The 9159-nt window shown below is 32.0% G+C and overlaps 1 long non-coding RNA gene across 3 annotated transcripts; it reads left to right on the plus strand.

The window, feature by feature from the left end:
* Window positions 1–365: 365 nt before the first annotated feature.
* Window positions 366–6657, plus strand: LOC112739768 (uncharacterized). 3 transcript variants are annotated; one of them, XR_011871690.1, is made up of 4 exons: window positions 462–995; window positions 1077–1224; window positions 2789–2895; window positions 3256–3416. It is a non-coding gene; the product is annotated as an uncharacterized lncRNA (long non-coding RNA). The 3 variants fall into 3 exon arrangements; XR_011871691.1 differs by lacking the exon at window positions 3256–3416 and adding an exon at window positions 6270–6657 and having other exon boundaries at window positions 474–995; XR_003170711.3 differs by lacking the exon at window positions 2789–2895 and having other exon boundaries at window positions 366–995.
* Window positions 6658–9159: the final 2502 nt, after the last annotated feature.

A 9159-nucleotide genomic window follows, 5' to 3' on the forward strand; every position in this document is an offset into this window, starting at 1 on the left:
TTTATTCGAAAGCATATTTTCAGAAATTTTTGTATTAATTGAGTACTTTTAATTATTGATTTAAAACTTTAGTGATTTAAAAACAATGAGAATTTATATGCGTTAATTTGAATAACTAGATTTTGAACTTTATTTTATAATTTTAAAGAAAATTAATTTAAATATCTCTAATTATTGAATTAGAGTCTTTATTTAAAAAATAAATTATAAGTTGATAATTAAATAATATTTTCATAGATATTATTATTTGATTAAATTTGATTTCAAATTATTACTCTATTACCTTTAATTTTATTAAAATTACTAAAATATCCAAAATTTTCAATTTCAAACCCTAATTTCACTAACCCTAACCTCTCTCATTCAATTCACATACACGTGCCCCTCTCCACCCGTTTGTTTCTCAGTGAGCCACGCTAACCCTCCCTCACCACTCATTCACTCATAAACAGAACACACACCACACACAAAACAAATAAACAAGCGCATACACAGACATATACACGGAGAGAAGAGAAGAGAGAGTGCTGCGAGCCAGGGACGACGCGAGGAAGGAGAGGAGCCATCGTGCTCGGCCGCTGCTAGCTCCATCGCATCCTACGCCGCGCCATCGCCCCCAGACCGCGTCCGTTCCGTTCAGCCAACGCCGCTGCCGTCGTGTGGGTGAGAGAGAGAAGCTGAGAAAGACTCAGCCGCGAGAACCAGAGGCGCGTGAGAGAGGGAAGACACGATCGACGAAGGGAAGGGAAAAGGGTTTCACCACCGCGGTGTCCGGCCACCACTGCTGCCTCCGACTGGAGCCCTAGTCACCGGAGCCCCTATCGTCGCCGTTGCATGTGAGAGGAGGAGATGACATTGCTGATTTGGATTCTGCCCATGTCCCTCATCGTCACTGGAATCACGAACCAGAGGCGGAAGGAGGCATTCCTCCATCGCCCGCCAGCCACCAAGCTATGACTAAATTGGAGACATTGTTTCTCTTACCTTCCGTTTTGGTAAGCTTATGAAGAAATTGCTCTGTCTCTGCCCTGTATCACCTTGCTCCGCAATTGTTTCTGATTCATTTAGTTTTTCAGAGTCATTATTGTCATTATTCGGCGTTGCCACCCTTGTCTAGAGCTATTGAATGTTTCTGCTGCGAGAATAATACTAGAATCGCTGCTGCTGCCACGAATTGGGGATAAAGGGGATACCTGCGTCAAAACCTGCTATTGCGACATTGAGGTAGGGGATTTGTTTTACAATAAATGTTTTAAGTTATGAATGCCAATAAAATTAAATGAGTAACTGCAAATGGTTTATGGTTGCTTTGTGTGAATAATTGTTGGAATTGAGTTGAATCATGGTTGTAGTTGGTGATTGGTTAATGATTTAATGTTGTAATTAATGACGATGTTGTGTATTTTGAAGTTATACTTGCTGCTAGTACTTGTTGATGTTGATCTTGTGTATGGAATGTTGCTGTGGCTGCTGGAAATTGATTTGATGAATCAGAACTTGAGATATGTTGTTATAGATGAGGTGCTGAAGAATGGATACTGTGATAATATTGTTACGTTGCACTTATGATATGAAATTGTGATATATTGAATTAAGAGTTCTTGGGCAACTTTGGTTAGTCAAAAAAAAGTTAGAAATGTGGTTTTAGATGAATCCTAGGCTTGAATATAGGATTTGGTATGTGAGGTTGTTGGAAATACTTTGTACAGAATTTCTGCAGAAATCTGCATAATTGGCAGCAGAACAAAGACTTTTTAGGAGGGGTCCAGACTTAATTTTTAGATGAAATTATTTTTCTGTAAAACTTTAGTGTGTCTTGAATATTCCATAATAAAATTCATGGAGTTTGGCGAAGTGGTTTGGAAGATACGATTTTTTGAAATTTAGTGGTTGCTGCAGATTTTTCTGGTTTTCTGGTTCTGCAGTACCAACTTCCAGACGCTATAACTTTTAATTTAAACAGAATTTTGAGTTGATTTTAAAAGGATTTTAAAGATTTATCAGTCTATTTTAAGTGAGTACAAGTTTCATGTTCATATCTATTTTGTAGACTTAGATAAGTCACTTGGAAGGTCGGTTGTTTGCTGGAAACTCTGAACTGGTTTATGAAAACAAAGCTCCACTTCCAATTGATAATTAATTAATCAAATGAAATGATATGAACCTGAAATTTGTGGATTCTAAAACTTAGGGATGTTGACTGTAATCTCACCAAAATTTAGAAGTAACGAATTAGAATTGAAATTATTATGGAATTTATAAAAAACATGGCTGCTGTCTATTTTTTGAATTTTTGTAAATGCAATAGCAGAATTTTAAAGCTTGTACAAAATTCAATTCTAATCCAAATTCAGTAAAACCTAACTTAAATTAAAGATTAAGATCTCTAGAGTTACCTTACCAACATGGTTTTGAATTAGACAAACTTAGGAAATGAAAAGGAATGTAAGTTGTCCCTAAGAAAGGTTAAAGTTAAGGACAATGATATTGAGAGATATAGTGAAGAAAGAAAAATGAGGAATAAGGAATGAAATAAAAGTTGAGAAGTATATTGAATGGGCCTTTGTGCCGAGTGCTAATGCGGAAGTGTCCGCCTAACTGATATCATATTGTATGTTTTAATGGGCCTTTGTGCCGAACTGCTAATGCGAAAGTGCCTGCCTAATGGATAGCCTGAGATTGCTAATGCGGGAATGTTTGCCTAATTGATAGCACTGTTCCTTACTGTGATACACATTGAAATGTTATTATATGAGGCCTAATTGACACGGGTAACCGTGATGCCAAGGTGTCTAATTGACATAGTAAAGGGACCATATTCGGGGTTCACTCCGAGTAACGTCGGGTTGCGGGTAGACAACCGACGCATGAGCTCATGGCCTGCGCTAGGAACAGGTATGCATCATCTTGTTTGCACATTTATATTTGATTGTGTTTGCTTTATTTTTATTTATTTGTGATGGTGCGGTTGTTTTGGTGATGTACTGGTGTGCTTTATGGATATTTTACTTGTGTTGTAGTCTTGATAATGTATTTAGGAATGTTGTTTATGGATAAGGAATTGTTAATGTGACTGGGATTTTGTTTAAGTAACGTGATTTAAAGAAAGGAATTTAAAACAGTTTTAAGTGAAATTGTTTTTGTGATATGAACTAGCTATTTGTATTTACTCTGTTTTTTTTTTTTACGGCGTTCACGTTCCCTACTGAGAACGTGTGGCTTTGTTCTCACCCCAAAATCTTCCACCCCTTTCAGTGACACAGGTTCCAGGACTGAGTGTGAAGCTGCGAGCGATTATGAGTTTCTTTTGAATTCTTTTGTATAATATTTATCATTATTAGTAATTAAGTGATTATTATTACCTGTGTGTTTTTTTATGAATGATTTTGATTAATGAGAAACAATATTTTCCTGCATTTTCTTAAAAATTGAAAGGAGGTATCGAATTAAAGGCTCAATATTAAATAGTAAGTATGGAAAACAGGTCAGTAACGCCTTGCTTTTGGTACGATCATGACGTGCTAAAAGTTAGGGTGTTACACATATTCATGCTATTTATTGTTTGAGAAAATGACAATTTTTTTCTTCTGTCTAAATAAAACTATTTTCTCTTTTATTTATAAAATATATGTTTACTTTTTTTTTACACCAAAAACAAAACACATTTTTAGTTTATTTAACTAAAATATTTTTTAATAATTATTATAATTATATATAAAAATTAATAATAATTGTTTGGTTTATAATAATAATAACAATATAAAATAAATATTTTTAATAAAAAATTATGTAATTTTAATATTTTATCATTAATCATCAAATATGAAAAAATATTGAGATTAAATATTTTGTAACATGTTAAAATATTTTATATTATGTGATAAAATATAAAAAAATAAATTTTATTACAATAATAATATTGAATAAACCAAATAATTATTTTATCACTACAACAACAAACAACAACAAAACTTTAACCCTTTAGGTTAGATCGACTATATGGATTAGTTGATGTCATTGAAATCTATCATAAATCATGTCTATAAATCATGTCTGTAATGAGATTATTTACACAAAATTATATTATTACTAATTTATATATAATTATAATAATTATTAAAAGATAATTTGATCAAATAGACTAAAGAGTGTTTTTTTTTACTAAGGGAATGGAGTGTATGTTTTATAAGTTAAAGGAAGAGAGTGTTACTTAAACATCCTAAAGATGATGGAAGTGTTATCACTATATTATAGAAGTATTAAATGTTGATTGTGAAATTTGTCAATAATTACAAGAGTTTTTGTAAGGACCCGATTTTTAGTAAACCGAATTTTCGACAATTCAACGATTTATTTCGTAAAATCTATAACCATGGCTCATCATGAATCAGTGAGGCGATCCAGATTAAAAAAAAAAAAGAAAATTAAAGAAAAATATTAATAAATAAGTAAAAAAATTCTACCTTTATAAAGGTAAATATTCTCTTGACTATGTAGAGACCTGTTTATACTTGGTTTTGGTCTGCTTTTTCTCCCTAGAAATTTTTTGAGTTGAGATTTGCTTTTCATGATGATTTTGCTCTAGTTGAAAAAATAGCAGCATACCAAAGACTGTAAAATCAGTAATAATATAATTATCACCTTTGTAATTATCCTTTTAGGATTAATCTCAGCTACTCATTCTTGTTGTTATTCTTTTAAGAATAAACCTCAGCTGTTCATTGTTTTACCACAAGGTAAAACTTAATCCGAGACAGACCTCAGCCTAATACTCAGCGTACATCTCCTAGAGACACTGAATTCTCTTTCTTCTCTCTCAAGTAACACGGTCCCCTCTATCCCTAGAGTGGCCAAATTCTCTCTCTCTTTTATCTTTTTCATAGTGTTTTTAACTCGAGCAACAAACTGCGAATAAATTCGATACAAAAGCGTTGACCAAGCTTCATAATTTTCACACCCCTTCCTTTTTCATTCTTTATCCCCTTGACCACTGGATTTTAGCACTTTTTATCACTATTAATACATGTTTTACTTCAGCCTTTATTTAAGTAGAAACAAAAAACACTAAGTTAAAGCTAAAAAAAATAAGTGAAAATAAAAAGAAAGAGAACCGAGCTTTAAAGAGAGAGAGAGAGAAGAGCACATCTTCAGCTAAGTTGAACATTTTTCCAACACATATTCATAGTGTTCATCTATTGTTCTTGGATGGTTTTTCAAGGATTCAAGCATTCTAAGTCCAAATTCTTGTTCTCCCTTGTTTTTCTTGTTTCATCATACAAATTCTAGCAAAGGTAACCATCATTATTCACCTTTTCTTTTTGGTTTTCAACCTAAAACTAAGGGTCATGTTTCTCTCTTCTATGTCTAGAAAATTAATATTGAAGGCCTTAAAGGAGCATGCCAAAAGAACTAAAAAATTCAAGTTCAAAGTGGATGAAATTCATTCCTTTTTCCAGCACCATAATTCAACCAAGAGGACTCAATTTTTATTAATTGTCTTCTTACTTTTGTTTAGGTAATTTTTGGTGTGTAAAATGTGTAAGAACTTATTTGAACAAGAGGTAAGGATTAGGATTAGTTAGATTATCCTCATACTTAATTGGTGTTCATATGAGAACTATTTTATGATAATTGTGCATAAAACCTAATTCTGAAAATTGTATGATGCACAGTTATTTTGACTTGATATATATGTGAAATATAATTTTTTTATGACCATGTTTCTTATATTTAAGAGCCGAAAATTTGCAGCACTTGACGTTTAAGTTTCAAACCTCAAAAGTCACTAAAAAGTGGTGGAAATCATAAAAAAAAACCCTAAGAAAATCATCCACAAAAGGGTGTAAAAAAATCTACTTTAAAGTCCTCTGAAAAATGTATGGTGCATCACTAGGGGTATTTAGGCCACTTGTATAAAAAAGGGGTTAAAAATATAACTAACACAAGTTAGGTTAATAACTGTGGTCTTAGAGATAAAGTTATAATTATATGAAAAAACTGGATTAAAATTATAATTAATACAAAATTAACAAGTCTAAATAAAATCTTTAGGTAAGTGATAAACCGCTATTTTACAGTTTATCTTATGCTCAATTAAGTGGATTTTATCAATTTTTCATACACTTGTTCATACAAAATGCATGGCTTTACATTCTTCTTCCTAATTTTGTGCTATAATTGAAAACATGCTTCTTTGACCTTATATTTGCTAATATTAATCCTCTCTTATTATCATTAGATGCCGTGATATGTGCGTTAAGTGATTACAGGGATTACAGAGCAGGAATGGATTGGAGAACGGAAAGGAAGCATGCAAAAGTGGAAGGAATTCAAGAAATTGAAGGAATTGTTGAGCTGTACAGCCTGACCTTCTCACACTAAAACAATCATAACTTGAGCTACATGGGTCCAAATGAGGCAGTTCTAGTTGCGTTGGAAAGCTAACATCAGGGGCTTCGAAATAATATATAATTTACCATAGTGACCATACAGCGTATATATAGTGAACAACGATGTAATCATTTTTTCAACTTCAAAAAGCTACATTCGTTGTGATAATTTTTTCATAGGAATTAATTTTTTATTAAATTTTATGTAATATTTATAATACAATATTAACTTTTATTAATTATTTAGTATCTGTAGATGCTTTAAATATGTGTTCGTAATTTGTGTGTTATGTGCAACATTTAAAATATAGTTTTTATGGAAGTTTAAATACGGGTAACAAGAAACAGAAGGAGGTGAACTCACCCCTTAACAGGAACCATTCTCAACACGTTGAAGCTCACTCACCACCCAACTACAGCCAGTACCACCACCAGCGTGAAATTATTTTTACTAATGCAGTTGATAAGATGACAACAGCCATAACCTCTTTGACGAAAATCCTCGAAAAACAAAACCAAGTGGCTTATCCATTGTACGTCGTTAATAGATCTAGATCGGACAATCCGTACATAGAAAATTTAGCTATTAATAATACGACGAATATTAATAATTCAAAAACTGATAACAAAGTTGACATAGATAAAATAATGAGCAAATTCATTCGATCCCAAGAATGTCTAAAAACAGTTGTACAACCCATCCTACACAAATTCTCCCCTAGCAATAATTCTGATAACCACGCAAACGACGTTACTCTCAAGGAGCTCTTCAAACCAAATGTCTCCCCACGAAGATCTTCTGAATTAGATTGGAATTCAAATACGGGAATATATATTGATAAAAAGGGTACCTCATCGTTTGTGCTGCCACGACGTTCATGTGACCCGAAAATTCCACAGGTATGTGTATAAAAACATGAAATTGTATTGTGATGACTTTGTTTAGTATTAATGTTTTTAATTTTATTGTTTAATTACACATGATTATGGCTGCGTGTTTGCAGTGGATGCCCATTAGTTTTAGACCACCGGAGGATATGATTCTAACGACGGATGAACTTGCTTGTGCCGCATATATTTTTGGTCCGGATTTAAAGTTTCAAGTTAATCGGTAACACCTTATAAGACTATTCGATTTGATGCAAGTCTACTTTATACTTTCGTAACAACAATTTTCTGAATTGAATATTTGCATGTGCATTCGTAAAGGGATGAAGTATTGGTGTCAACTCGTACCGCATATGCAAATAGAGAAAGTTTAGCCACGTTAATTCCAGGAGAACAAGTCATCCAAGATGTAAATATTTATTTTTTATTATTTAACATTAAAAAAGTATAAAATGTTAATGTTATGTATCGTAAAATTAAAAATATGCAAATGTATTTATTTGTAGGTTATAGATTTCCTTGCTTGCATTCTCACACAATAGCATAAAAAGCTTAACAAGTTGCCCTCCGTATGGTTTCTGCCAACAACTTTTTCAGTAAGTTTTAGTACAAAAATACTGTGGATAAATTTGTATTTAATATTTTGTTTGGATTAAGTTTCAAGCAGCATATGAATAATTTGATGTCATATTTTTTTATGACAATATAATCAGCAATTAGCACTTACATGGTCCAGACCACCCAATCAACTAAGGGAACAATATGCAGATAACTATATGTATAAGATTGAGTACTTATCAAGGGTAAGTCCTTTAATTTTTAGTAAATAAAATATGATTTATTTCATACAAATTGTATGGTTATCTTAATAGCATAGACTCACAATCCTCCTTATTTTGTAAATAAGTATATTTTTGTCCCCATCAACGACCTCAATGAGCATTGGTTCCTGATAATCTTAGACATAAAAAAAGAAAAGATCGTTGTGCTTGATTCTTGTAAAATACCAGACAGAAATTATGGTAGGCTATTATCAGTTAAAACCATGGTAAGTGGTCCAGTTTGATTTTGTTTGAAAGTAAATTTAGTTTTTCAACTTTTATTCTCTTTACTATTATGAATGTTTTGTATATAATAAAAAAAACACGACATCGTTTGATTACAATTGAAATTTGTATTTTAAGATCATTGCTATATTCGGTTTGTAAGTGATTTAATAGTTTGTTTAATTTGAAATTAAGGTTCATTTGTTAACACTAATATCAAATTAATAATTTTTAAATTTTTTATAATCTATCCATTTTAGACAGGTAATAAAAATCAACCCGTTACATTGCTTGCACTACACAGTATCACATTATATTTTATGTCACACAGGCTATATTCATCGAACGAATGTTAAAACACAAATCTTTCTACAATTCTAGTGAAATTACTGTACCTCGGATTTCTAAGTTTCGTATCGTAGAACCGTCTGACCTGCCACAACAGAGGAAAGGCTCGTAAGTAATATTATTTTAAATTTTTTTTTACTTTCATGTCTATTGAGTTTGTTATGTACGAATCATGTGTTCGGTTAAACTGATTAAGTAGTACAATCACACATTTAACTTTTCAGTAATGACTGCGGTATCTGGGTTGCTCAATGGATGAAAGAGTGCGGGTGGACTGATGATTTTGGCATCACGGTAATCAAATTTATTCAATTAATAATTTTTTTATTATTATTAGAAAAAAATGTAATATGTATCTAAGTGTATATATATATATATTATTCTAATTGTTCCGTACTTTTTAAAATTATTAGGTCTCTGACAGTGATAGGATGATGCTAGCAATCGACTTGGTTAGCAAGGAATTCAATATGAAGAAGTCAGAAGTT

The sequence above is a fragment of the Arachis hypogaea genome, chromosome 2, assembly GCF_003086295.3.
Source record: "Arachis hypogaea cultivar Tifrunner chromosome 2, arahy.Tifrunner.gnm2.J5K5, whole genome shotgun sequence".
NCBI lineage: Eukaryota > Viridiplantae > Streptophyta > Magnoliopsida > Fabales > Fabaceae > Arachis > Arachis hypogaea.